We start from the raw sequence: 26,840 nt of genomic DNA on the forward strand, positions 1-26,840 counted from the left end.
CCTCAGTTAGGAAAGAAGACTAATGGATATTTTGATGCATGTGTGTTTACAGATGAAGAGGTTCTAAGTCAGTTGTCTAAAATTAATACAAATAAGTCACAGGGGCCTGATGGGATACACCCAAAGCTATTAAAAGAGCTCAGCGGCGAACTAGCAAAACCATTAACAGATTTATTTAACCAATCACTGGCAACAGGAGTCGACCCAGAAGATTGGAAAATGGCAAATGTTGTGCCCATTCACAAGAAAGGTAGTAGGGAGGAATCGGGCAACTATAAGCCAGTAAGCCTGACATCAATAGTGGGGAAATTAATGGAAACCATACTTAAAGAGGACCTTTCACCGATTATTACACTATGAACTAACTATACAGACATGTAGAGCGGCGCCCGGGGATCTCACTGCACTTACTATTATCCCCGGGCGCCGCTCCGTTCTCCTGCTATGTCCTCCGGTATCTCCGTTCACTAAGTTATGGTAGGCGGAGTCTGCCCTTGTTCTTCTGTAGCGCTGGCCAATCGCATTGCAGAGCTCACAGCCTGGGAGAAAATAACCTCCCAGGCTGTGAGCTCTGCGCTGCGATTGACCAGCGCTAGAGCAGAACAAGGGCATACTCCGCCTACCATAACTTAGTGACTGGAATCTCCGCCTACTATAACTTAGTGAGCGGAGATACCGGAGGACATAGCAGGAGAACGGAGCGGCGCCCAGGGATAACAGTAAGTGCAGTGAGATCCCCGGGCGCCGCTCTACATGTCTGTATAGTTAGTTCATAGTGTAATAATCGGTGAAAGGTCCTCTTTAAGGAGAGGATTGTGGAACATCAAAAATCCCATGGATTGAAAGATGAAAAACAGCATGGGTTTACTTCAGGGAGATCATGTCAAACTAACCTTATTGATTTTTTTGATTGGGTGACTAAAATAATAGATGGCGGAGGTGCAGTAGACATTGCTTATCTGGACTTTAGTAAGGCTTTTGATACTGTCCCACATAGAATGCTTATCAATAAATTGCAGACTTTGTGCGTGGACTCCCATATTGTTGAATGGATTAGGCAGTGGCTGACGGATAGATAACAGAGGGTTGTAGTCAATGGAGTATATTCAGACCATGGTCTTGTTACCAGTGGGGTACCTCAGGGATCTGTTCTGGGACCCATATTGTTTAATATCTTTATCAGCGAAATTGCAGAAGGCCTCGATGGTAAGGTGTGTCTTTTTGCTGATGACACAAAGATCTGTAACAGGGTTGATGTTCCTGGAGGGATACACCAAATGGAAAAGGATTTAGGAAAACTAGAGGAATGGTCAAAAATCTGGCAACTAAAATTTAATGTTGATAAGTGCAAGATAATGCACCTGGGGCATAAAAACCCAAGAGCAGAATATAAAATCAGTGATACAGTCCTAACCTCAGTATCTGAGGAAAGGGATTTAGGGGTCATTATTTCAGAAGACTTAAAGGTAGGCAGACAATGTCATAGAGCAGCAGGAAATGCTAGCAGAATGCTTTGGTGTATAGGGAGAGGCATTACCAGTAGAAAGAGGTAGGTGCTCATGCCACTCTACAGAGCACTCACTAGTGAGACCACATTTGGTGTATTGTGCGCAGTACTGGAGACCATATCTCCAGAAGGATATTGATACTTTGGAGAGAGTTTAGAGAAGAGCTACTAAACTAGTACATGATTGCAGGATAAAACTTACCAGGAAAGATTAAAGGACCTTAACATGTATAACTTGGAAGAAAGACGAGACAGAGGGGATATGATAGAAACTTTTAAATACATAAAGGGAATCAACAAGGTATGTTTCTATGTTTCTATGTAGCGCAGATAATGTCGCTGTCTGCAGCGGCCAAACAATTGCAAACTATTTAGTGCAGGTTGCGCTAATAATATATATTGCTGCCAGATACAACTATAGTCCTTAAAAGGACTTTTGGGTCTCTATAAGTTTTAGCAATTTAGTGCAGGTTGCATAAAAATATATATTGCTGCCACACACAATAATAACAAGTATAAAAACTAAAATATTCTTATTTCACTCCCTACACTATCTCTCCCTGCTCTCCAGCTCTCCCTGACTAAGACTGAGCCGAACACGTGTCATCGGGTGCTATATAGGACCCGATGATGCGTTCCGGCCAGCCAATCACTGTAATGCCAGTAGCCAACATGGCTACGGCATTACAGTGAATGACAGCACTAACCTGCATGTTTATTGGCTGTGTAGCAGCCAACAAACAAGTGGGGAGGAGACTCGAGCATCGCGCTCGAGCACACACGGTATTCGGCCGAACACCGCTATGTGCCGAGCATCGCCATGCTCAAGTAAAATTAGTGTTTGGCCAAGCATGCTTGCCCAACACTAGAAATCACTATTGAATGCTTCTACTTAAATGCCCTTTTTCCATGATATAATATCCCTGTAGAGTGAGACTTTTTTAATTTTTTACATGTAAAGAGACTTTTTACATTTTCCATAAATTTTACATGTAAAGAGACTTTTTACATTTTCCATAAATTTTACCCGAAAGCCAAATATCCCTAACTTTTTGTGAGTGGTGAATTTGGTTATTCTCATCAGTTATTGTCACCCCAAAGCAGGTCAAAACCACAGAGTTGTTGCAGATGTATTCATGATACCTAATATGAGAGTATGCTTGACTGCTGAATTTGGCTCACTATAAGTGATGGAAATAACTGATCAAATAACAAAAGTGTGAACTCAGCCTTACAGGTCAATGTTAGCATCAGCTCTAATATATCAGCGTGGACTTAACCGTGCGGTGGTCCAAGATTCATATAGTGGCCCCATGACAGTGAGGGGAGGGGGTGTCAGCAGTAAGGCTGTGTTCACATCACTGTTTATTTTTCCCGTTCTTCTGATCCATTAAAAGAACAGCCCAAAAATTAGCGGATCCTGTAATCGGAGCATCCACCTTCAAACCGTTAGTATTTGGTCAGCATTTGATCAGTATTGGTAAGGCAAAAACAGGAGTGAGTCCAAAACACAGATAACATGTGATGGCCCATGCTCAATTTGCTCAATGAATTTTGGCCGTTTGCATCTAAAAGCGATTTTATTTAGATAGAAAATAAGTCCTGCATGCCGGACTTTTATGGCCTCTATTACACTGTCAGTATTTGGTCAGTTTTTTCGCATCAGTATTTGATCAGTATTTGTAAGGCAAAAACAGAGATAACGTGATGGAAAATTTGCATGTGTTCTGTGTTTTGGACCGACTCCTGCTATTGGATTCCAAATCATGATTAAATCCTGATGCAAAATACTGACCGTGTGATAGAGACCTTATGGACACTCAAACGACAGGACCCTTTTTTTTGGTTATTTTTCTGTTCTTCTGTTGGATCAGAAGAATGAAAAAATAAACAGTGATGTCAACACGGCCAAACAGGGACACTAGTTGCCCTGTAACAGACTGGTGAGCGTGGCAACAGCATGTAGAGTCACAATAGTGGCCCCATAACAGCGTGGGGAGGGGGGGCAATAGCAGTCACAGTAACAGCACAAGATGGTGTCAGATCACAGTAGGAGCAGATGGCAGTTGAGACAGCAGGCGTGTGGCTTCTGGTGAATGACAGCATCAGAATAGGGGCAGCAGCACGTGGTCACAGTGTTCCGGTGTGGCGGCACACTACAGTCAGATTACTGCCAGAATGATCTAGGTTGTTGTATCAGGCACCGATGTCTGGAAATCCTGGTTGATCAAAGCCTGATTCATGTTTATAAAAGTTAATGTCACATGTAACATTTTGTATTGAAAGACTAGTTCTCTTTGGGGTAACTATTAGAGATGAGCGAATTTCTTAAAATTTTGATTCGGCTGATTCGCTACATTTCACCCAACATTTGCTTCGTGCCTAATTACTTCGTCACAAAGCGCATTTTTTTGTAAGTAGCGGGCGCAATGACAGGGAACTGCGATAGCGCCGCCCTCGTCATTGTACCCCTCAGATGCCGCATTCCTACATGATCGCGGCATATGAGTGTAAAATTAACAATAAAAAAAAATGTAATCTATTTTACCACCTCTATTTGCTCGTGATGGGCCGGCCGCCACCATCTTGCTTGAAGATCTCAGCCGAAATCCTGTGCGGCGCGCGATTACGTTATCACGTCGGTAATTTTAAATTTTTTTGTTTTTTATACTATTTCAGTTTAAATCCACTCGCTGACACAAAGCACAAGGAAATTCAGCATCTAGGCGAATCGAAATTATCCTGAAATTCAGATTGAATTCCACTTCATGGGATTCGATTCGCTCATCTTTAGTAACTATGCCACCCACCACACTAAACACTCGCTCTGATGCCACACTACTGGCCGGGCAGGAAAGCTTGCCCAGGGCAAACTTGGCCAGTTGTGGCCACAATTCATGTTTATCTGCCCAGTGGTCCAGGGAATCTTTGATCTGGGGTGACAGGGTGCAGTCCAAGTATGCCACAACCTGCTGGTTCAAGTTCTGCTGCTGGCTGGTTTCTTCAGTAGGCGGGAAAGGAAAAGTCCTCATTAGAGACTCAAGACTTAAGTTGCTGCTGATTGAGCTAGTGGTGCTCCTGCCTCCCAGACCCTTCCAGCAGTCATGGCAGTGGAGCGTGAGCTCAGAGGGTCCCCCCGGTTAGATGAGGATGGGTGATGGGGTGCGTAGGCAGAGACCAACCGACTACAAAGGATGTCTCGATAGTAGTTGAATTTTCTATCCCTCTAAGAAGGTGTAAAAAAAGACTCCCATTTTGGACCAGTACCAAAGGTCTAATATTGTGGAGAGCTATGTAAGTCCTTTGCCAGTGCTTATTTTATACTCATAAAGGTGATACACTGAGATTTGTTGATATACACCAAGTTGAGTATATTTAAATACAATCCATGTATCCTATAATGGATTTTTATATATGATTTTATACCACAATTACTAATTTTAATACTGTCTATTTGTTTGTCACTTCCTGGTACACTTTTACCTTACTACTCTATTTAAGAGTTAATTTCATTCACCACTCTGGCATTGGACGATAATTCAGCCTCCACAAGACTCAGGTAGCCGTGTGATGTAGACACCACATCTTCTGTTTCCTTGCCAGTCAGATTTATCAGCATCCCCTCCAGGACATGAAGGTTGGAATGACATCATTCATCCCGTAGTCCTGGCTACTGACAAGTAAAGAGGCCTCCTCAAAGGGCCTGAGCAAACGGCAGGTGGCACGCATGAGCAGACACTCTGCTCATACAGTCAGTCCAACATGTGGAGCGTGGAATTCCAAAGTGTGAAAACGTTGCATATGAGGCGATGTAGAGGAACTCCATTCTGCCTTTGCAGCTCAAGGAGGGCGTGTTTTGCATGGTAAGAGTGGCTGAAGTGCATACACTGTTTTCCTGACATTTTGAAGACATCTTGCAGTTGGGTGGAAGACTTCAGAAACTGGGTGACAACCAGATTGAAGACATATGCCATGCAGGTCACATGGGTCAACCCTCCCTGACGCCGTGCAGAAAGAATGTTTTTCCCGTTATTGGAGACCATGGTTCCTATCTCCATTTGTCCAGACTGACCAGGTGCAGAACTACCTGACAATGCCATGCTTTGCATAGGTGGTATACTGGAGGGCCAATCTGAACTGTGCCTACAGTGGAAGATGAGGACAAGGTGGATGATGAGAAGGCAGAGGAGGGAATTGGCGCAGAAATGCCACAATTACAATGCAGAGGCTGCATTGCCATCACTTGCCAAGTTGCTGGTGTGCCTGGGCCGGAACCACATTTACCCAGTGGCTTGTAAAGGACATATATTGTCCGTGACCATAGTTACAGCTCCACATGTCAGCACTGGCATGAACTGTACTAGGCTCAAGGAATGCTCAACATACGTGTGCAGGGCTGGTTCAGCTTTTATAGAGAAGTAATGATGGCATGGGACTCTCCACTTTGGGTGGGCACAAGCCATCAGTTCTCTGAAATGTTCAGAGTCCACGATATGAAAAGGGAGGGACTGTAGTGCCAGCAACTTGGCCAGATGCACATTCAGATTCTGCGCCATTGGATGAGTGCACACATACTGTTGTCTCTTTGCAATCACCTCAGTGATCAATTGCAGGCAAAACATGTGACTAGAAGGAGGAGGAGCATCAGGAGCAGGGGTGTCGTTAGGTCAAAACATTCAGGGCTTGAGCCCCGGATGTTTTGACCAGTGCCCCGAATGTGTCTTGGTTATCTAATGCAGTTTTTCATGCCAGTGCAGTCATTTCCAGACAGTCTTCTGCACAGCCCGGAGCCTGACTCCGCCCACTCATGTGACTGATCATGTGCTCCTGACATCATGAAAGGTCCATTTGCCCACTAGGAACTATCATCTCCTGAGGTAGGACATGTGAATGGAGCATTTCTAGGTGCATGTTTAGGCTGTAGACTGCAGACAACTGACACACCTCACACAAACTCCTGTCTCTCTGCCTGGAAAAACGACACAAACAGCCAAGTTTTTGTGGGTGAAAGGTCGGTCACAGCTTTATTCTTATTTTAGCTCAATCCTTTAAGAATAACCCAACAATAACTGCCCGGCCCAAAGCCGGTCCCCGGAGTGCGAGAAGCGCTATGCCACACCAAACATTGGTGCGCAAGTCAGCCTTCCCCTCCGCTGTAACTTTTGTCATCCTCCGACCTCCAGCTGTGACTTGAATCAGAACTGAAAAGACAATACAAAAACATCGTAACAATAACCAAAGGGAGGGAGGGTGGGAAGCTTCCTTCCAGAGGTGCCGGAAACTGAGAGGCAGGACACAGGGATGACCCTCCTTTTTATTAACTCTAAGGGGTGGTGACTTCACCTATTACCCTGCCCCCCCAAGGGAGGGGGGGAGCGAGCACTTACCAGCTATGTTCCTACAGCAGGACGACAGTGGGAATTAACTCCCAAACTGCCAGCAGTGTCTGCAGTCCGGCGCGCCTGCGTTATACACTGTGGCGCTGGTAGACTGCAGACAACTGACACACCTCACACAAACTCCTGTCTCTCTGCCTGGAAAAACGACACAAACAGCCAAGTTTTTGTGGGTGAAAGGTCGGTCACAGCTTTATTCTTATTTTAGCTCAATCCTTTAAGAATAACCCAACAATAACTGCCCGGCCCAAAGCCGGTCCCCGGAGTGCGAGAAGCGCTATGCCACACCAAACATTGGTGCGCAAGTCAGCCTTCCCCTCCGCTGTAACTTTTGTCATCCTCCGACCTCCACGGAGGAGCCCGTGTAACTCTACACGGCGCTCCGACCCCCACCCAACAAAAACAAGGCTTGCTGAACACCATCCTGTAGGCAGGGAGGAAAATATCTAAACCGATATCATTAAGGTGCACACCATCGGGCCGCATCAAACGCTGGTTGTTTTTTTTTTTTTTTTGTGGGATAAATTGTATTAATAGCCTGGAAGGAGTTTTGAACCCATGAACACTGCATGCAAAGCAAGTGTCTTACCACTGAGCTATAGCTCTAGACAATCATCTCTGACCACACAATAATGACTTCAGGAAAGAAAGTTGGAATTCTTTCTAAATCTGCTCTAATGAGGGTAATGAGCTCCGCTACTATAAGCAAGCAGAGGTCCTTACCCCCAGCATGGATCGCAAGGATCACAGGGGGGCGTGCCAATGTGCTGAGGTGAACCGATTCCGGCAAAACCTGCGACCAGCGAAGGCCACGGATGCCACGCCAAATGACTTCCACATTCCGGAAACCCAAGCTCCGACCGCCGGGTCTTGTTTCAGCTCTCTGATCTAGGTTGCCGAGACTGGGCAAGCCGGGCCGGGGGTGCGATATAACGACACACTAGAACCCCGGCCAAAAATGTCTGTTTTTGACCGGCGGAGGCGAATGCGCACCAAGGAATCCGTAATAAGGACATCATCTTGCAAAACACCACCTGGCCGGAACTTGGTCGGGGGGAGGAGCTCGCTTATCCGAAAAGCCCCGAAAAACGCCAGGCAACCCAATAACCTAAAATAAAAGCTAACCCCGGCTAAGCGGCGTTGGATAACCGCCGCCGAAACGCCTGCTTCCCTTGCCTGCAAAATAAAGTCGATGGTTATGCGCAGCCGATCCGACACTGAGGAATGGACCGGATGAGTCCCTGCTAGCGCTACCCAGCCAGCCCAGGCCTTACCATAACCCGTCCAGGTCCTAGGAGCCACTGAGGCAATAATGAGAGGCATCAATCGTTCAGCGGGATGTCCCAGAGATGGGCCGGGCCCATGGATCCGTCCGGTGAAGCTGCTGGCACTAGGGTCCAGAACTCCTGCCAATGGAAGCGAGAAAGCGCATCAGCAGAACTGTTAAGGGTACCTGATGAGGAAGACAACCGGTTAATGCAATGAACAACAGACATATTATCCGTCCAAAAACATACCCGCCTATTTTGTAGCGAGGGACCCCATAATTCAATGGCCACAATAATGGGAAAAAATTCCAACAAAGTAATATTGGAACAAAGGCCCGCTGCGCGCCACTCGAGGCCAAGGGGATGCGCACCATTGGGTACCTAGGATGGCCAAAACCGGCAGAACCCGCCGCGTCAGTAAACAGAGACAGGTCGTGGCTGGAAATTTCCGAGAGCTGCCAGCACGTATGGCCGTTATAAGAAAACAGAAAACTGCGCCACACCTGAAGGTCCTGTTTAAGTTTGCGCGTTAAGCGTACATGGTGCCGCGGGTTAGTGATGCCCCGAGTCGCCAAGGACAAACGCCTGGAAAAGACTCTGCCCATCGGCATGACACGGCACGCAAAAACAAGGAGACCCAGTAGGGACTGCAACTGCTTGAGCGTGACAGATTTAACAGAGCCAAAAACCTTCAATAAGTGCTAACAGCTTGGCAAGCTTATCACAAGGGAGCCGGAAAACCATAGCTAGTGAATCAATTTCAATGCCTAAGAACACAATGTTGGTGGACGGGCCTACCGTTTTGTCAGGAGACAGGGGGACCCCGAATCTGGACATTAGGAAACAGACAGTGTCTAACAGGAACTTACACTTGGGGGAATCACCTGAGGGCTATGAACAAGAAGTCATCTAAATAATGAATTATGGAACTAGACCCCGTCTCAAACCTGACGACCCATTCCAAGAACGAACTGAACAATTCAAAGAAGTAACAAGACATTGCGCATCCCATGGGCAACCGGGTGTCATAATAGTAGCAATTATCAACCATGCAGACTAGCAGATGGTAACAATCCGGGTGCACCGGGAGAAGGCGGAAGGCGGACTCAATGTCTGACTTTGACAATAAGGCACCCCGGCCTGCCGCTCTCAGTAAAGCGACAGCCCTGTCAAAGGAAACATAAGAGACTGTAGCATCCTCCTTAGAAATACCGTCATTAACAGACTCGCCTTTGGGGAAGGACAAGTGATGGATAAGTCTAAAACTACCTGGCTCCCGCTTCGGTACCAGGCCCAATGGAGAAACCCGGATATTATCAAAAGGAGGGGACGGAAGCCCTTTTATTGGGGTAGAGCTCTAACCATGGGGACATCTCTGCTACGCTCACTGGGCTCTTTTGCGGTAGAGGAAGCATTGGATCTGGCCGGCTGCTGTCTAGGGCATCGAATGGCCGAATGGGATCCCCCACAGATGGAACACTCATGTTTGAATTTACATAGGGCGAAGAACCTGCAGTGGCCTTCGTTATACAGCCAGCAGGATCCTGGCCTGCGGATTGACACCGGCCCCTGACCACTGGAAGTGAGGCCGGGGGCCGCTGACTGAAAGGGCACAGATTTTTGTGACAGCATCAGTCGCAACCAGAGGTCTGTGGATTTGACACCCCAACCGATATCCGGCTGCAGTGCCAAACGCCTACGGAACTCCTCGTCGTAGCGCCACCAGGCAGAACCGCCGTGGGACTTATAGGCGCTATAAACAGATTCCAAATACAGAAATAATTCACCGCAGAGCTCTGGGTGCCTCTGTGCCATAACATGACCTAAGACCGAGAAGGCCTGTAGCCAGTTACCCATGGTGCGCGCCACTTTGGGCCGGCGATCGGTAAACCTGTCTGAATTGGGGAGCCGCTCTTTATCTATCGTATGCTGGTCTACAGTAACTAATGACCAGATGTCTATGTATTGGTTAGACCAAATTTTCTCCTTAGTGTCCATGTCCAAGTGCGCCCCCAAAGGAGACAGGCCGCAAAACAGCGATTCTTTATGATCACCTGCCCTAGGCGGGGCAGCAGGAGGGGGCTTACCTGCAGCAGCATTACTCCCGTCCAAGTGCGACAATAAAGATTTAAGTACCGGGACCAACTGGGGACCCAAAGAGGCCCCCCAAGCCCCCGTAAAATTCAACTCACCGGTAGTAGAAGGACCTGGAGGTTCCACTGGGGCGATTGGAGGATTCGGATCCTGCACCGCGCTGGCCCGGCTGGCCCCGCGAGAAGCCCGTGCAGCGGATGAATGGGCACCCCTTCTGCGTTGTGAATGAGACCTGCCAGCGGTATCGCTGCAGGAGCTGACCTCCGTTGATGAAGGTGACCGCCAGCGAGACGATCTGGAGCGGGCACTTCTGTGGGACCGCCGCGCAGACCGTGACCGATGACGGGAACAACGTTGATGACAAGCTGCCGACCTGCGCCGGTAACGGCGGACGGATACATCAGGTGAGTTTGAAGATGAGCGCCGTCTGGAATTGGGACGTTCCCCCATATGCGCAATAGCGGCAGGGACCCCAGTAGGGGGACCTAAATGTGCCATAAGCGATGAGGAAGTGGTGGGATTGGCTACAATAAAGTCAGGCAGGGTGGCCTGAGTGGGATTGGGGGGTTGGAGGGGTGGGCTGGCAGGGGCATTAGTGCAACTGTTGGCACTCCCAGGAGCCTGTACCTCGGTAGAGGGGGCATCCCTGGGCTCATCTGCAGATGACACATTAGAATTTCTATTTCCCATAATCCCAGAGGTGACAGTCTGCAGCAGGGAGCTGAGGAGAGAGGAGCTTGCCTGCCAGGGAGCGGGAAACTGCTGAGGACTGGAGGGGGGCGGGGCCACAGACCACGCTGCCGGAAGCACTGACTGCACTCCGGCCAGCTCTCTGGAAACATCGCTACCCCGCTCATTAACACAGGTGAGCGCAGCTGTATGCTGCGCTGCAGGGACCTGGGATGCCTGGGCACTCAGTGCCAGAGTGGGGGCAGAGATCACAGCAGATGTGTGCACACTAGCCCTGTTACTAGGCACTAGCTCGGGCAAGGGGCCAGAGGAAGCTCGGGGGTTAATGAAAGAAGCAGGGGGCGGGAGACCAGAACGTGCTGCCGGCTGAGCTGATAACACTCCTGCACACACGCTGGAGGCTGCGCCCCCCCGCTTTGAACCTCTCACACGTGGAGGAGGGAGGGAGGGAGAGCTGAGTCTGGCTGGGGCTCTAGTACGCCGTTTAGGGCGGCCAGAAACTAAAGAGTCCCCTGCAGGCATAGCAGGAGGGGGCTCCTGCAAGCCAGCAATGAGGGATGTTAGGAAGAGACTCTAGCAGCTAGGGCTGCCAGGAGGGCTCTGTCGTCGGCCATACCTTGTTAGGAAGCTTCCTTCCAGAGGTGCCGGAAACTGAGAGGCAGGACACAGGGATGACCCTCCTTTTTATTAACTCTAAGGGGTGGTGACTTCACCTATTACCCTGCCCCCCCAAGGGAGGGGGGGAGCGAGCACTTACCAGCTATGTTCCTACAGCAGGACGACAGTGGGAATTAACTCCCAAACTGCCAGCAGTGTCTGCAGTCCGGCGCGCCTGCGTTATACACTGTGGCGCTGGTATTCTGCCCCCTGCCCTGTACTGTACCCCCTATACTGCACTGTGTGTGCCTCCTGGCCTGTACTGTACCCCCATGCTGCCCTGTACTGTACCCCCTCTGCTGTATTTTGCCCCCTGCCCTGTACTGTGCCCCCCATGCTGTATTCTGCCCCCTGCCCTATGCTACACTGTGTGTGTGGCTCCTGACCTGTACTGTGCCCCTTATGCTGCACTGTGTGTGCCTCCTGCCCTGTATGGTACCCCCTATAATGCACTGTGCCCCCTATGCTGTACTGTGTGTGCCCCCTGCCTTGCACTGTACCCCCTATAATGCACTGTGCCCCCTGCCCTGTAATGTACCCCTATAATGCACTGTGCCCCCTATGCTGCACTGTGTGTGCCCCCTGCCTTGTACTGTACCCCCTATAATGCACTGTGCCCCCTATGCTGCACTGTGTGTGCCCCCTTCCCTATATTGTGCCCGCTTTTTTTTTTAACAGACTTTACAGGATACAAAAGCGTAGTGTGCTGCACTTTTGTATCCCATTTTCCAATGTAAACATCAAACGGATGGCAAAAATGTGATGTGAACTCTCCCTTACATATGCACATATTGGATGCCAGGATAGTCATAGAGGGGGGATGGGGGGCCATACAAAATTTTGCTGTGGGGCCCAGTCAGTTCTAGCTACGCCCCTGGCTGGCAGGGCCGGCCGCTCTGACTCTCCTGCGCTGCGCAGCCCTGCCATCCTAAAACGTATCCTGAAGTAACTGAACTTTAAAACAGCGCTCATGATCTCATTACTATCTTACACACTCAGCTCCGGGAAACATGCAGAGCGGGCGGCGCTCGCTCACTGACGTCACTTGCTCCTCCCACTAGGCGGCGCAGGCGCGTGACGTCAGTGAGTGAGCGCCACCCGCACTGCCTGTTACTGGAGCTGAGTTTGTAAGTCAAGATAGTAATGAGATGAGCGCTGATTTAAAGTTCAGTTACTGCAGGATACGGATTAGTGAGGGGATGATCTGTAGGGTTGCCCAGAAGGCTAGGCCCTTTACAGTAGTTATTAACCCCTTTCAGCAGTCCTCCATTCACTGAAGGGGGGACTGCTGAAAGGGGTTAATAACTACTGTGAAGGGAGGACTGCTGAAAAGGGTTAATAACTACTGTGAAGGGGGGACTGCTGAAAGGGGTTAATAACTACTGTGAAGGCTCATGTGGGTGTGGCTTCATGGGGTGGGGGCATGGCTTCACGGGGCGTGATACAATGGGCTTGTGCCCCGAATGTTTTCAGACCCTAGCAACACCCCTGATCAAGAGCAATAAGAAGGGAAAGAACAACAGCTGCCTTCTGCTGAGGTTGAGGAGCCCTGACTCCCTTAGAAGGCATGTTGGTCACCGGGAGATGCAGCGGTTGCTGCGTCAGGCTGTACGGCTACATTAGTGCCATGGTTTTCCCAGGCCACTTTATGGTGACGCACCATGTGTTGATGCAGGGCTGTGGTGTCAACATTAGCACCCTGAACACGCTTCACCTTCTGCCCACATATCCTGCATACCGCCACTCTGACGTTCTCCAATGACTTGATTAAACATTCCTGCACTGCCGAGTATGCCATTTCACCCCCAACACTCTGTGCTGACTGCCCGCTGCTGCCTTTATGAACTAGTGCACCGATAGTTGTTTCCTGACAGGTAGGCTCCTGAGTAGCAGATGGTCTACCCCAGGCACTTTTGGCTTCAGATCTCCCACTGCTTCCACTCTGCTGGATCATCAGCACACTGCCACCCTGCTGCTGTCTAATGGGCCTGCTGCCACCCTTACCACCTGATGATGATGGTGCCCCCTCTTTACCTGGCTCCCACATGGGATCAGCTACATCATCATCCACTACTGTCTGGTAGTCACTTATATCACCCTCATCCATCTCATGGCTACATCCCTGACTGCTCGCAACAAGTGCTCCCACTCAACTGTCATCATTGCTAGTTGCATGCCTAAGGGAGGACGCACCGGACCTCTCCTCTAAGTCTGTGCTTGCCTGTAGCTGCTGACTGTCCTCACTAAACTCGTCTTCATTGAAAAGCAGAGCAGAGCCGGCAGTATGTATTACTTCCTAAGCAGAAGGAGCAGCAAAAGAAAGAGGCAGTTGCAGTACAGGTGAGGGCACAGAGGTTGTTGCTGGGCCATACCAACTAAGTGTGGTGTCAGAGAAACCCACCGAATCCTGGCTGTGTGTATCTTTTGTCACCTCAGATCATTGTAGAAAAGCGATACAAACATTCCAGTACAGCTGGATTGTTGATCAAAACACGACCAGAGGATGACAGTGGCATCTCTGGCCTGATGCTGCAGCTGCTGTACCACCACCCCTTCCTCTGCTGCTACTTGGGCGGTTATCGCAAAATTTTTGCCGCTGACCATTCCTTTTGAGGTTCCAGGGAACTGTCTGTTGTCATAGAGTACTGTAAGGCGTGTACCGGGGTGGGCTCCCCAGGATACAGCGAAGTCACAAAGGATGAAAGCGACACTGACACCAGCTTTTGTAAATCAGGCTCTTTACTATAACGGGATATCAAACAAACTACCAAATGCAGTGAACATAAAATCAGATTACATACACTCAGCCCGGAGGCTTAGACCCCTGTGTCGCACAGCACTGCGCCCTCCGATGGTCGTCGGAAAACACTTGCGAGCAGAGCTAACTTTGCCTCACCATACCTGTTATTACCCTGAAGAACAGGAACAATCGTGTGTGTGTGAGATACAGGCTAGCCCGCGGTACGACACAGCAGCTTACAATCTTACCAGACTATACAGTAATATCCCCCTCCCTTTCCCAAAACTTAAATGTGACACGTACCTAATATATGATAAACACGCTGGGGTAACTGAAGTTTATGGTGAAGTCCTCTCTGATCTCCGGAGCGAACCAAAACTTTAACAGACAAGTTCTTGTGATAAACAAGCAGCAATTCTTGGTAGCCTGCCACTCAGTAACACTAACTAACTACCTGCAGGTTTGATCTCAGTCTCTAGTATTTAGGCGCCAATCCTATATTGAGGTGCGTGCACGAGCTGTCTTACCGACCCGGTTATCTTTTTCATCCGATGATGTTGTTAACATGGAGAGCAGCAAGTTACTTCAGCACACATGCAGCCCTGCAGAGAAGATAGCGTTTTGTTCCACAGCTCCTAACAGCCTTCCTGGAAACTATCCTCTTCCTCTGGACGGACCCTGGGACTTGGACTGGAATCAGCCTCTATCAGCTGCAACTCCGATCACTCCAGGACTCTCTGACGCCTGGATGCGACCGGATTCTGTACCACACAGTCCTTCTCTGTTCCTCTCAAGATGGAGGCAGAGGCAGCTTCCTGGTTCTTCTCCAGACTCACCAACCCCACCTCCTATGAATATTTAAACACTTGAACTATGTTAGCTGTGTTAAGAAACAGCGACATCTAGTGGTTAAAGAACAGAATTACAATGCTAATTAATCAGTATTCATATACACAGTATTCAGACAATGGTGACTGTTTCTCCATCTCACAGTACAGTAACTGAATCAGTAATGTAACAGATTAAGTATGAAATAGCGAAATGGATCCGGACCCAGGTTGCGGACGTGTGAATGGACCCTACAGTAAGGTATGCAGCATTAAGGCCCCTTTCACACGAGCGAGTATTCCGCGCGGATGCGATGCGGGAGGTGAACGCATTGCATCCGCACTGAATACCGACCCATTCATTTCTATGGGGCTGTGCACACGAGCGGTGATTTTCACGCATCCCTTTTGCGTTGCGTGAAAATCGCAGCATGCTCATCTTTGTGCGTTTTTCACGTAACGCAGGCCCCATAGAAATGAATGGGGTTGCGTGAAAATCGCAAGCATCCGCAAGCAAGTGCGGATGCGGTGCGATTTTCACGCACGGTTGCTAGGAGACGATCGGGATGGAGACCCGATCATTATTATTTTCCCTTATAACATGGTTATAAGGGAAAATAATAGCATTCTGAATACCGAATGCATAGTAAAACAGCGCTGGAGGGGTTAAAAAAAATAAAAAATCATTTAACTCACCTTAATCCACTTGCTCGCGTAGCCGGCATCTCCGTCTGTCTCTTTTACTGTATAGGACCTGTGGTGAGCATTAACTATAGTTCAAGGACCTGGGATGGCGTCACTCCGGTCATCACATGGTACGTCACATGATCTTTTACCATGGTGATTCACCATGGTAAAAGATCATGTGACGTACCATGTGATGACCGGAGTGATGTCATCCCAGGTCCTTGAACTATAGTTAATGCTCACCACAGGTCCCATACAGTAAAAGAGACAGACGGAGATGCCGGCTACGCGAGCAAGTGGATTAAGGTGAGTTAAATGATTTTTTATTTTTTTTTAACCCCTCCAGCGCTGTTTTACTATGCATTCGGTATTCAGAATGCTATTATTTTCCCTTATAACCATGTTATAAGGGAAAATAATACTATTTACAGAACACCGATCCCAAGCCCGAACTTCTGTGAAGAAGTTCGGATTTGAGTACCAAACACGCGCGATTTTTCTCACGCGAGTGCAAAACGCATTACAATGTTTTGCACTCGCGCGGAAAAATCGCGGGTGTTCCCGCAACGCACCCGCACATTTTCCCGCAACGCCCGTGTGAAAGAGGCCTTAGAGTTTTCAGACACTGGTGACATTCACATAGTATGTACACTGCTTGCTTCTGTCAATGTACCTGAGGCAGCGCTGTTAGAGCAGCTGCAGGTACACATCACCCTATTTAAAACCCTCATGCATTCTTGTGAGTGCTCATTTATAACACTGTTTCAGACTCATTTGCCAAGGAAAGTGTTAAACCAAAGCAGGGGCAGCTTCACCATAATGTGTATGCAGTAATTTATGACAGTGAGGCTGCAGGACTCACATCTGTACATTAATTCACCCATAACTCTCCTCACACACCCTTTGTCACTGTGTGCCTGTGTGCTCTCCTATTCCATGCCCTAGCTGCTGTGTGAAAAGTAAAACATCTCTCTGTGTATTAGGCTCCCGTTCCCCTTTGGAGCAAACAGCCTGACAGCCCTGATAAGGGCACTAGTAGCTCTTGTCTGCTAATACACTGCTCAAAAAAATAAAGGGAACACTTAAACAACACAATGTAGCTCCAAGTCAATCACACTTCTGTGAAATCAAACTGTCCACTTAGGAAGCAACACTGAGTGACAATCAATTTCACATGCTGTTGTGCAAATGGGATAGACAACAGGTGGAAATTATAGGCAATTAGCAAGACACCCCCAATAAAGGAGTGGTTCTGCAGGTGGTGACCACAGACCACTTCTCAGTTCCTATGCTTCCTGGCTGATGTTGTGGTCACTTTTGAATGCTGGCGGTGCTTTCACTCTAGTGGTAGCATGAGACAGAGTCTACAACCCACACAAGTGGCTCAGGTAGTGCAGCTTATCCAGGATGGCACATCAATGCGAGCTGTGGCAAGAAGGTTTGCTGTGTCTGTCAGCGTAGTGTCCAGAGCATGGAGGCGCTACCAGGAGACAGGCCAGTACATCAGGAGACGTGGAGGAGGCCGTAGGAGGGCAACAACCCAGCAGCAGGACCGCTACCTCCGCCTTTGTGCAAGGAGGAACAGGAGGAGCACTGCCAGAGCCCTGCAAAATGACCTCCAGCAGGCCACAATCGTGCATGTGTCTGCTCAAACGGTCAGAAACAGACTCCATGAGGGTGATATGAGGGCCCGACGTCCACAGGTGGGGGTTGTGCTTACAGCCCAACACTGTGCAGGACGTTTGGCATTTGCCAGAGAACACCAAAATTGCCAAATTCGCCACTGGCGCCCTGTGCTCTTCACAGATGAAAGCAGGTTCACACTGACCACATGTGACAGACGTGACAGAGTCTGAAGACGCCGTGGAGAACGTTCTGCTGCCTGCAACATCCTCAAGCATGACCGGTTTGGCATTGGGTAAGTAATGGTGTGGGGTGGCATTTCTTTGGAGGGCCGCACAGCCCTCCATGTGCTCGACAGAGGTAGCCTGACTGCCATTAGGTACCGAGATGAGATCCTCAGACCCCTTGTGAGACCATATGCTGGTGCGGTTGGCCCTGGGTTCCTCCTAATGCAAGACAATGCTAGACCTCATGTGGCTGGAGTGTGTCAGCAGTTCCTGCAAGACGAAGGCATTGATGCTATGGACTGGCCCGCCTGTTCCCCAGACCTGAATCCAATTGAGCACATCTGGGACATCATGTCTTGCTCTATCAACCAACATCATGTTGCACCACAGACTGTCCAGGAGTTGGCAGATGCTTTAGTCCAGGTCTGGGAGGAGATCCCTCAGGAGACCGTCCGCCACCTCATCAGGAGCATGCACAGGCGTTGTAGGGAGGTCATACAGGCACGTGGAGGCCACACACACTACTGAGCCTCATTTTGACTTGTTTTAAGGACATTACATCAAAGTTGGATCAGCCTGTAGTGTGTTTTTCCACTTTAATTTTGAGTGTGACTCCAAATCCAGACCTCCATGGGCTAAAAAATTTGATTTCCATTTTTTTTATTTTTGTGTGATTTTGTTGTCAGCACATTCAACTATGTAAAGAACAAAGTATTTCAGAAGAATATTTAATTAATTCAGATCTAGGATGTGTTATTTTTGTGTTCCCTTTATTTTTTTGAGCAGTGTACATTAGTGCAGAATAGGACGCTCAGATGCTACTGCGCATGCTCCAGCCTGTATGCTCATGAGAAACCGGCCATCCTCTGTGTGAAATGTCTTAGCAGAGCAGCGCAAGCGCGGCTACCCCTGCTGAAGTGCAGCAGTGACCGTAACCATGGGCAACTGTGGATATACAAGGAGGAGAATCCTGGGTGGAAAGGTCAGGAAATCTAGTACATTTTTGAAAAATTTATTTATTTGCTGAATTCAATACTATTACAATGCCTATAATATTGAATAAGATTCCAGAGATGGGAATACCCCTTTAAGTATAAATGGCGCAGGAGATGAATTAGGTAAATGTGCCTGTATATTAGACCGCCTGTTGACAAAGAGTCTCATGCACAGTAAGTTTATGTATAACAGAACAGATTAAGTATAAATAAAAAACATGCCGAAAAGACTGTCAGCAGCTTAACTAACATCCTCCCTGTTCCTTTATGGAGTTAGAAGACAAATGTTGCAAAATGGCTTTGTTCCATGTATTCAGTTATGTTGCCATTTTATTTTATTTTTTTATATTTTTAGTAAATTAGTGTGACATTGGAACAAACATTGAATATTCAGTTTTTGCCCAGGAATGTGTTGCTATGCCACTATCAATTCTGATTTGATCCAGGAGCACTTAAATCATCAGTGAGCATAAGGCCTCATGCACACGACCGTTGTGTGCATCCGTGTCCATTGTTCCGTTTTCTGTGATTTTCTGCGGACCCATTGACTTTTAATGGGTCAGTTGAAAACACGGAAAATACACCATTGTTCATCCGCGTCCGTGATCCGTGTTTCCTGTCCGTCAAAAAAATATGACCTGTCCTATTTTTTTGACGGACAACGGTTCACGGACCCATTCAAGTCAATGGGTCCGTGAAAGAACACGATGCACACAAGATTGTCATCCGCGTCCGTGATCCGTGTCCGTGGCTACTTTCACTGCATAAAAGCTTTTTCAGATCTGAGTTTTCACTTTGTGAAAACTCAGATCCGACAGTATATTCTAACATAGAGGCGTTCCCATGGTGATGGGGAAGCTTCAAATTAGAATATAGTACGAACTGTGTACATGACTGCCCCCTGCTGCCTGGCTGCACCTGATCTCTTACAGGGGGCTGTGATCAGCACAATTAACCCCTCAGGTGCCGCACCTGAGGGGTTAATTGTGCGTATCATAGCCCCCTGTAAGAGATCAAGTGCTGCCAGGCAGGAGGGGGCAGACCCCCCTCCCTCCCCAGTTTTACATTCATTGCTGGCCAGTGCGGCCCCCCCTCCCTCCCTCACCTGTATTTAATTCATTGGTGGCCAGTGCGGCCCCCCCTCCCTCCCTCCCCTGTATTACATTCATTGGTGGCCAGTGCGGCCCCCCCTCCCTTCCTCCTGTATTTAATTCATTGGTGGCCAGTGCGGCCTCCCCTCTCACCCCCTCCTAATTAAAATCCCCCCCCATCATTGGTGGCAGTGGAGAGTTCCGATCGGAGTCCCAGTATAATCGCTGGGACTCCGATCGGTAACCATGGCAGCCAGGACGCTACTGCAGTCCTGGCTGCCATGGTTACTTAGCAATTTTAGAAGCATTATACTTACCTGCGATGTCTGTGACCGGCCGGGCAGTCCTCCTACTGGTAAGTGAAAGGTCTGTGCTATAAGCAATGCGCTGCACAGACCTTTCACTTACCAGTAGGAGGAGCGCCCGGTCGGTCACAGACAGCTCAGGTAAGTATAATGCTTCTAAAATTGCAAAGTAACCATGGCAGCCAGTACTGCAGCAGCATCCTGGTTGCCATGGTTACCGATCGGAGTCCCAGCGATTAAACTGGGACTCCGATCGGAACTCTCCGCTGCCACCAATGATGGGGGGGGATTTTAATTAGGAGGGGGTGAGAGGGGAGGCCGCACTGGCCACCAATGAATTAAATACAACTCTCCGCTGACACAAATGATGGGGGAGGGAGGGGATTTTAATTAGGAGGGGGGGAGAGGGGAGACCGCACTGGCCACCAATGAATGTAATACAGGGGTGGGAGGGGGGGGGCCGCACTGGCCACCAATGAATGTAATACAGGGGAGGGAGGGGGGCCGCACTGGCCACCAATGAATTAAATACTGGGGAGGGAGGGGGGGCCGAACTGGCCACCAATGAATGTAATACAGGGGAGGGAGGGGGGCCGCACTGGCCACCAATGAATGTAAAACTGAGGAGGGAGGGGGGTCTGCCCCCTCCTGCCTGGCAGCACCTGATCTCTTACAGGGGGCTATGATACGCACAATTAACCCTTCAGGTGCCGTACCTGAGGGGTTAATTGTGCGGATCACAGCCCCCTGTAAGAGATCGGGTGCTGCCAGGCAGCAGTCATGTACACAGTTCTTAGTATATTCTAACTTGAAGCGTCCCCATCACTATGGGAATGCCTCTGTGTTAGAATATACTGTCGGATCTGAGTTTTCACGATATAACTCAAATCCGATGGTATATTTTAACATAGAGGCGTTCCCATGGTGATGGGGACGCTTCAAGTTAAAATATACCATCGGATTGGAGAAAACTCCGATCCGATGGTATAATAGGGACTCCTGACTTTACATTGAAAGTCAATGGGGGACGGATCCGTTTGCAATTGCACCATATTGTGTCAGTGTCAAACAGATCCGTCCCCATTGACTTGCATTGTAAGTCAGGACGGATCCGTTTGGCTACGCACGGCCAGGCGGACACCAAAATGACTTTTTTTTTTACTTTCCTTCATGTCCGTGGATCCTCCAAAAATCAAGGAAGACCCACTGAAGAAAAAACGGACACGGATCACGGAACTATGGACCACGTTTTTGCGGACCGCAAAAAAAAACGGTCGTGTGCATGAGGCCTAAGTGATTATGCAGTGAAGCTGCATTCATTTGAATAGGGATGAGCTGCAATACCTAAAACAGCCTTTAGAACCATTTTTCTAAAACAAGACAATCGCTAACAACTATGGAAAAGTCATTAGCTTAGAAAGTACCAAAATGTGCAAATACAGCAAATGTGAGTGTATTTTAAAGCACTAATTGGTTCTGACCCCTTTAATTTTGTATATTTTATATTACTTTTAGTATTCTGTGTAAGGATATTCCTTGTAATGTAGTACCCATCCCCCATTGTGCTGATAAGAGTACAATTCTGAGTGATCTCAGAGACATGCTTTATGTACACTGGAGAGGGGCTGATGGGAATAACACTGACAATTACAGGGGACTCCACTTGGAACTTCATACTAGGTAGGATGTAAGTACTGATTTGCCCTATCTCTTATACACCCTGGGGTGTCATTCATGTGTTATAACGTGGTAGACAGTTATATGTTATAGCATGGCTGACCGGAGCCCTACCCCATATTACATATTTAGGCTAGTGATTTATTTACATAGTTACATAGGCTAGTGGTTTATTTATAGTTACATAGTTAATATGGTTGAAAAAAGACATAAATCCATCAAGTTCAACCAAGGGATAGGTGGGGATGCGAATCCCAGAAGGAAGTAAAACTCAGATTTCTACACATTTTCAGAAGCATTAATGTTGTTTACTTTTAAGAATTCATCTAAACCCTTTATAAAACTCTCCACTGTTCCTGCTGTGACCACATCCTGAGGAAGTATATTCCATAGATTCACAGTTCTTACAGTAAAGAATCTTTGACACTTCTGGAGACTGAACTTTTTCTTCTCAAGTCGGAGGCAGCGCCCCCTTGTCTTTTGAGGGCATTTGACATGGAACAGTTTTTCACCGTATTTTTTGTATGGCCCATTTATATATTTGTATAGGTTAATCATATCCACCCCTAAATGTAATTCTTTTAATCTTTACTTTACTTTTTATTATTATCTTATATTTACACACACTTAGTAAATATATTTATTCAATAAGCCTGCGTATGCTTATTCATCCTCAAATCTTTCGAATTTATGTTACAGCAAGTGATTGCAATATTAGAGCAAAATGATAAGTTTATTGGAGAAAACTGTACTCTAGGCTCTAGTACCCGGTTGGGCAGCCTCTAGCCTGGATACAAGATAGGATACGATTGGGCATGGAGACATACAAGTTCTGTATGGTACCTGAGGCATATTTGCCCAGCTGGGCCTGTAGATCCGGCACACTAATAGGTTGGCCCCATAAATGCCCAATTGTCGATAATTCTGGAGACTGCACAGGCCAAGGAAGTGTTGCAATCTGGCGGAGACATTGCTATGAAACCCTTGCTGTGTGGACGAGCATTATTCTACTGAAAAATGGGAGTTGAATACCCTGTCATGAGAAGCAACATATGTGGCCACAGGATGTCCTGCACATATCTGTGAGCTGTTAGCGTCCCTCGTATCACCACTAGGGGTGACTGACGCACTGCGTCTTATAAAGGGAAAAACAGCACCACTGGCAAGGGGGGCCCTTTGGACCTCCCTCCCTTAGGGGCCTGGTCGCAACTGTGACAGCTGCGACCCCTATAGCTACGCCACTGCTGAGAGCCTTTTTATAGGGCAGTGGGGGAAGGACTTTTACACCCTCTTGTTGCAAGAGCCTGCGCTAATCAGACCACTCCTGCAGTCATTTACATATCTGCCTGAGACATAACTATTTCTATTGTCAATGAGTGTATTTACATGTATACATATCCCTGGATGTAGCCATGGCAACCAGTATAAAATAATTCATTCACTTTAGTATAACATGGTACATTTGAGGAAAAAAAAACATGCCCATCAAGTTGAACTAAGAGATGGAATGTAATGCTAACTGTGCTGTTCCTTTCATATTGAATTCCTGCACTGCATTATTATCTCTCTTTACTATGTTGTTTCAATATATTGTTCTCTGCTGCCATCTGCTGGCCGGAATTCGTATGCTGCACGCCTTGTTCGTTGTCTATAAAGTTTTTTCTCTGGGCGTGGTTTTGCAGCCTTGGCCTGGTCACTTCCTGTAGCCTTTTTCAGTGCTGCATTCTTTGTGGCTGGAGACACACACCTTGGCTTGTGAAGGCATCAGTTTTTGACCAGCAGTAGCCTCAGAAAAGACATCCACATGACAGCATCTATTGCATCACTGTATGTCACTGCTCTGGATCAAATAAACCCACGTTTGATTGCATCCTCATGTCTACGTCTGGATCCATCTAACCTGAGCATCTGCCGGTCCGGTCTGCTCCACTGCCTGGATACGAAGGTAGGACAGTCACACAGTCATTATCAGTTACACCTTCATTCGCCTTCATGTGGGGACAGAACAGTCAAAAACTGCCTTAAAGCCTTATACCCCAGTCAATATCCGTCTGAATGTCCTATGCCCGGCTACAGGTTCCCTCAGAGCCCAGTGCCACACTCAGGAACCTCCCCTGCAACAGGCCCATTCGCAGAAAATCTGCCCGGCAACAGTGTATGTCCCATAAGCCTAAGGGGAAGCACGGCGTGTCCGCAGTAGATATACTCTCGCCTGGAAGTCCTCCACTACTCGCCAAGCCACTTTCTACATCCTATATTAACCCTTGCTCGCATGATATAAGGACTGTTCACGCACGCGGGGCCTCCCTCAAATCAAAACCCCGCTATTCACTTAAAACACCTTGGGAAACTCATTGGGGTGCCTCATCCGAGCCGCACTGCAATTTTCAGCCCCCAATTCAAAAGTTCATTTTCTTAAAGAGACAGCGCACCTTAAATCAAATGGCCGAAAAGGACCTCGTACAGTTCCCCAGTGATGAAACAAAGCGAATGCAACCTGATACTGATCATTATGAAGAGCTGGAGGTAGAACCCACACTTCCAGCAGACCAAGTCACGCGACCAAGGCGCTCTCTCAAACCAACTATAAAGATCACAGAAAATGATCACACCAGGAAAGATGAGCTATGTGACAACCTGGAAGACCTATGGGAACGAGTTTCCTCCCTCATATCAGGACTTAAGTCCTCCTCAGGCGATGCCACCAGTTTACAAGTTGCCGTCGGGCGGCTGGACACAGCCCATGAAAGGTACAAGAAACTGTCCACAAGGTATATAACCTTTCTAAAAGACTCTAATATTGAAGAAGCACCGTCAGAGTTGTGCAAGGCAGAATCAATAGACAGACAAAGAGACGCCATGGTGCTGGACGCTAAAGATAAAGTGGAACTCCGCATCTCTCATTTACAAGAAACCAGATCACACAGATCGCATTCATCAAAACATTCCTTGCGGTCCTATAGATCATCATGCTCTAGAAGCTCCACCCTGAACGACAGATTACTAGAGGCCGGCATAAATGTAGAGCAATCCAAAGTGAGGCGTTCCTTCGTCGAAAAAGAAGTCCTTGCGAGGGCAGAAGCACAGATGGCGGCGGCCAAGAGGGCAGAAGCGGAGGCAGAAGCCAAGAGGGCAGAAGCGGAGGCAGAAGCCAAGAGGGCAGAAGCGGAGGCAGAAGCCAAGAGGGCAGAAGCGGAAGCAGAGGCTCGAATAAAGATCCTTGAATCACAGAGGGAAGAGGAAATCGCATTAGCAAAAGTAAGACTACTTGAGCAAGCATTGAGCCAAGGCTTTGATTCAGTCTGCTTACCGCCAGAGGAGATGGACGATCCAGTTGATCGCACCAGCGACTACATACTGAAACAGTTATCTGCACCACCCCCAATGTGCAGTACTGTCCAAGCCAACAACACTGAAACCTCCAAGTCAGCTCTACCTGCAGTGCCAGTGACACCCACAGCACCCGAGCAATCCAATAACAGTCGCCCAGACACGCTCTCTCAAGGGCAGTTATTACAGCAAGATGGCTACCAGGTGTTTCCTGGCCTACCTCCACAGCTCAAGCCGCAGTCATCAGAATCTACAGAGGCTAGACCACAGCTCAACCCTGCAGCAACATCATTCTACCCGGAAGCATCTCACCCTTTCACGCCACGCAGCCTATACGCCCCAGGGGCATCACATGTCCATAAGCTTCAGGATTTAAGTGATTTGCTCATGGAACTGGAGCTTGCCGAAAGAGACCCTTGTCTGTCCGGGCTGTGCTACCTGGATACAGCCCATGGGGTGAACCCAATTGTCGTGAAGCTACCATACAGTCTGCAAGAGAAGTGGGCGGCATCAGTCTCAAGGTACAAAAGAGTGCATGATGTCACTTTTCCTCCATTCATTCATTTCTGTAGGTTCATCGATGAACAGTCCCAGATGAGGAATGACCCCAGCCTCGACTTCCTGGAGTTCAATACTACAGCTTCAGCGACACCATCATCAAGGTATGAGAGTATAGTGCATAAACACAGAGACTTTAAGAGCAGCGTGAACGTTAGAAAGACTAACCTACCATCATCTGCAGTACCCACTGGTAAACAGTACACTACCTCAACAGGAGACAAGGCCTTCAATCGTGAATGTCCCATTCATAAAAAAAACACACTCACTGAACAAATGCAGAGGATTTAGATCCAAAACCATACAGGAGCGGAAGAAAGTCCTCACCGAGCTTGGGGTATGTTTCAGGTGCTGCGCTTCATTGGAGCACATGGCTAAGGACTGTAAATCCATCATCAAGTGTGAGGAGTGCCATAGTGAAAGACATGCCTCAGCTATGCACCCAACTCCACTCACAAGGGATTCACCTGCTGCTGTCACCACCAGTCCTGCTCAAAGTCATGGCGGGGAGCCCCAGAACCACGCTAACACAGCCACCGCTGTTTCCTGCTCATGCTCGGACGTATGTGGCGAGGGCCAGAGTGAGAAATGTTGTGCCCGCATATGCTTAATCAAGGTCTACCCGGAGGGGCTGCCAGAAAAGGCAGTAAAAATGTATGCCATCATTGACGACCAAAGCAACCGCTCCCTAGCAGGACCTAAATTCTTTGAAGCCTTTGGTATAAAGGGACCGTCAGAACCATACATCTTAAACACCTGCTCGGGTCGCATAGAGACTAGCGGCAGGAGGGCACAAGGATTCATCGCTTGTTCCGTCAGTGGAAATACGGAAATACCTCTACCGACGCTGATCGAATGCGATCAAATACCCAACCATAGGGATGAGATTCCTACCCCGGAAGCTGCATTTCACCATCCACACCTAAGGCACCTAGCCAACGTTATCCCACCTATGGACAACAACGCAGAGATTCTACTCCTGCTTGGCAGAGACAATCTAAGGGTACACAAGGTGCGTCAACAGTGTAATGGTCCCGACTATGCACCATATGCCCAGAGACTGGACTTGGGATGGGTAGTCATAGGAAATGTATGCTTGGATCAACCAAGAATCCGCTCTTTCAAAACGTACAGTCGTGGCCAAAAGTTTTGAGAATGACAAAAATAT

The sequence above is a fragment of the Bufo bufo genome, chromosome 4 (assembly GCF_905171765.1).
Source record: "Bufo bufo chromosome 4, aBufBuf1.1, whole genome shotgun sequence".
Classification (NCBI taxonomy): domain Eukaryota; kingdom Metazoa; phylum Chordata; class Amphibia; order Anura; family Bufonidae; genus Bufo; species Bufo bufo.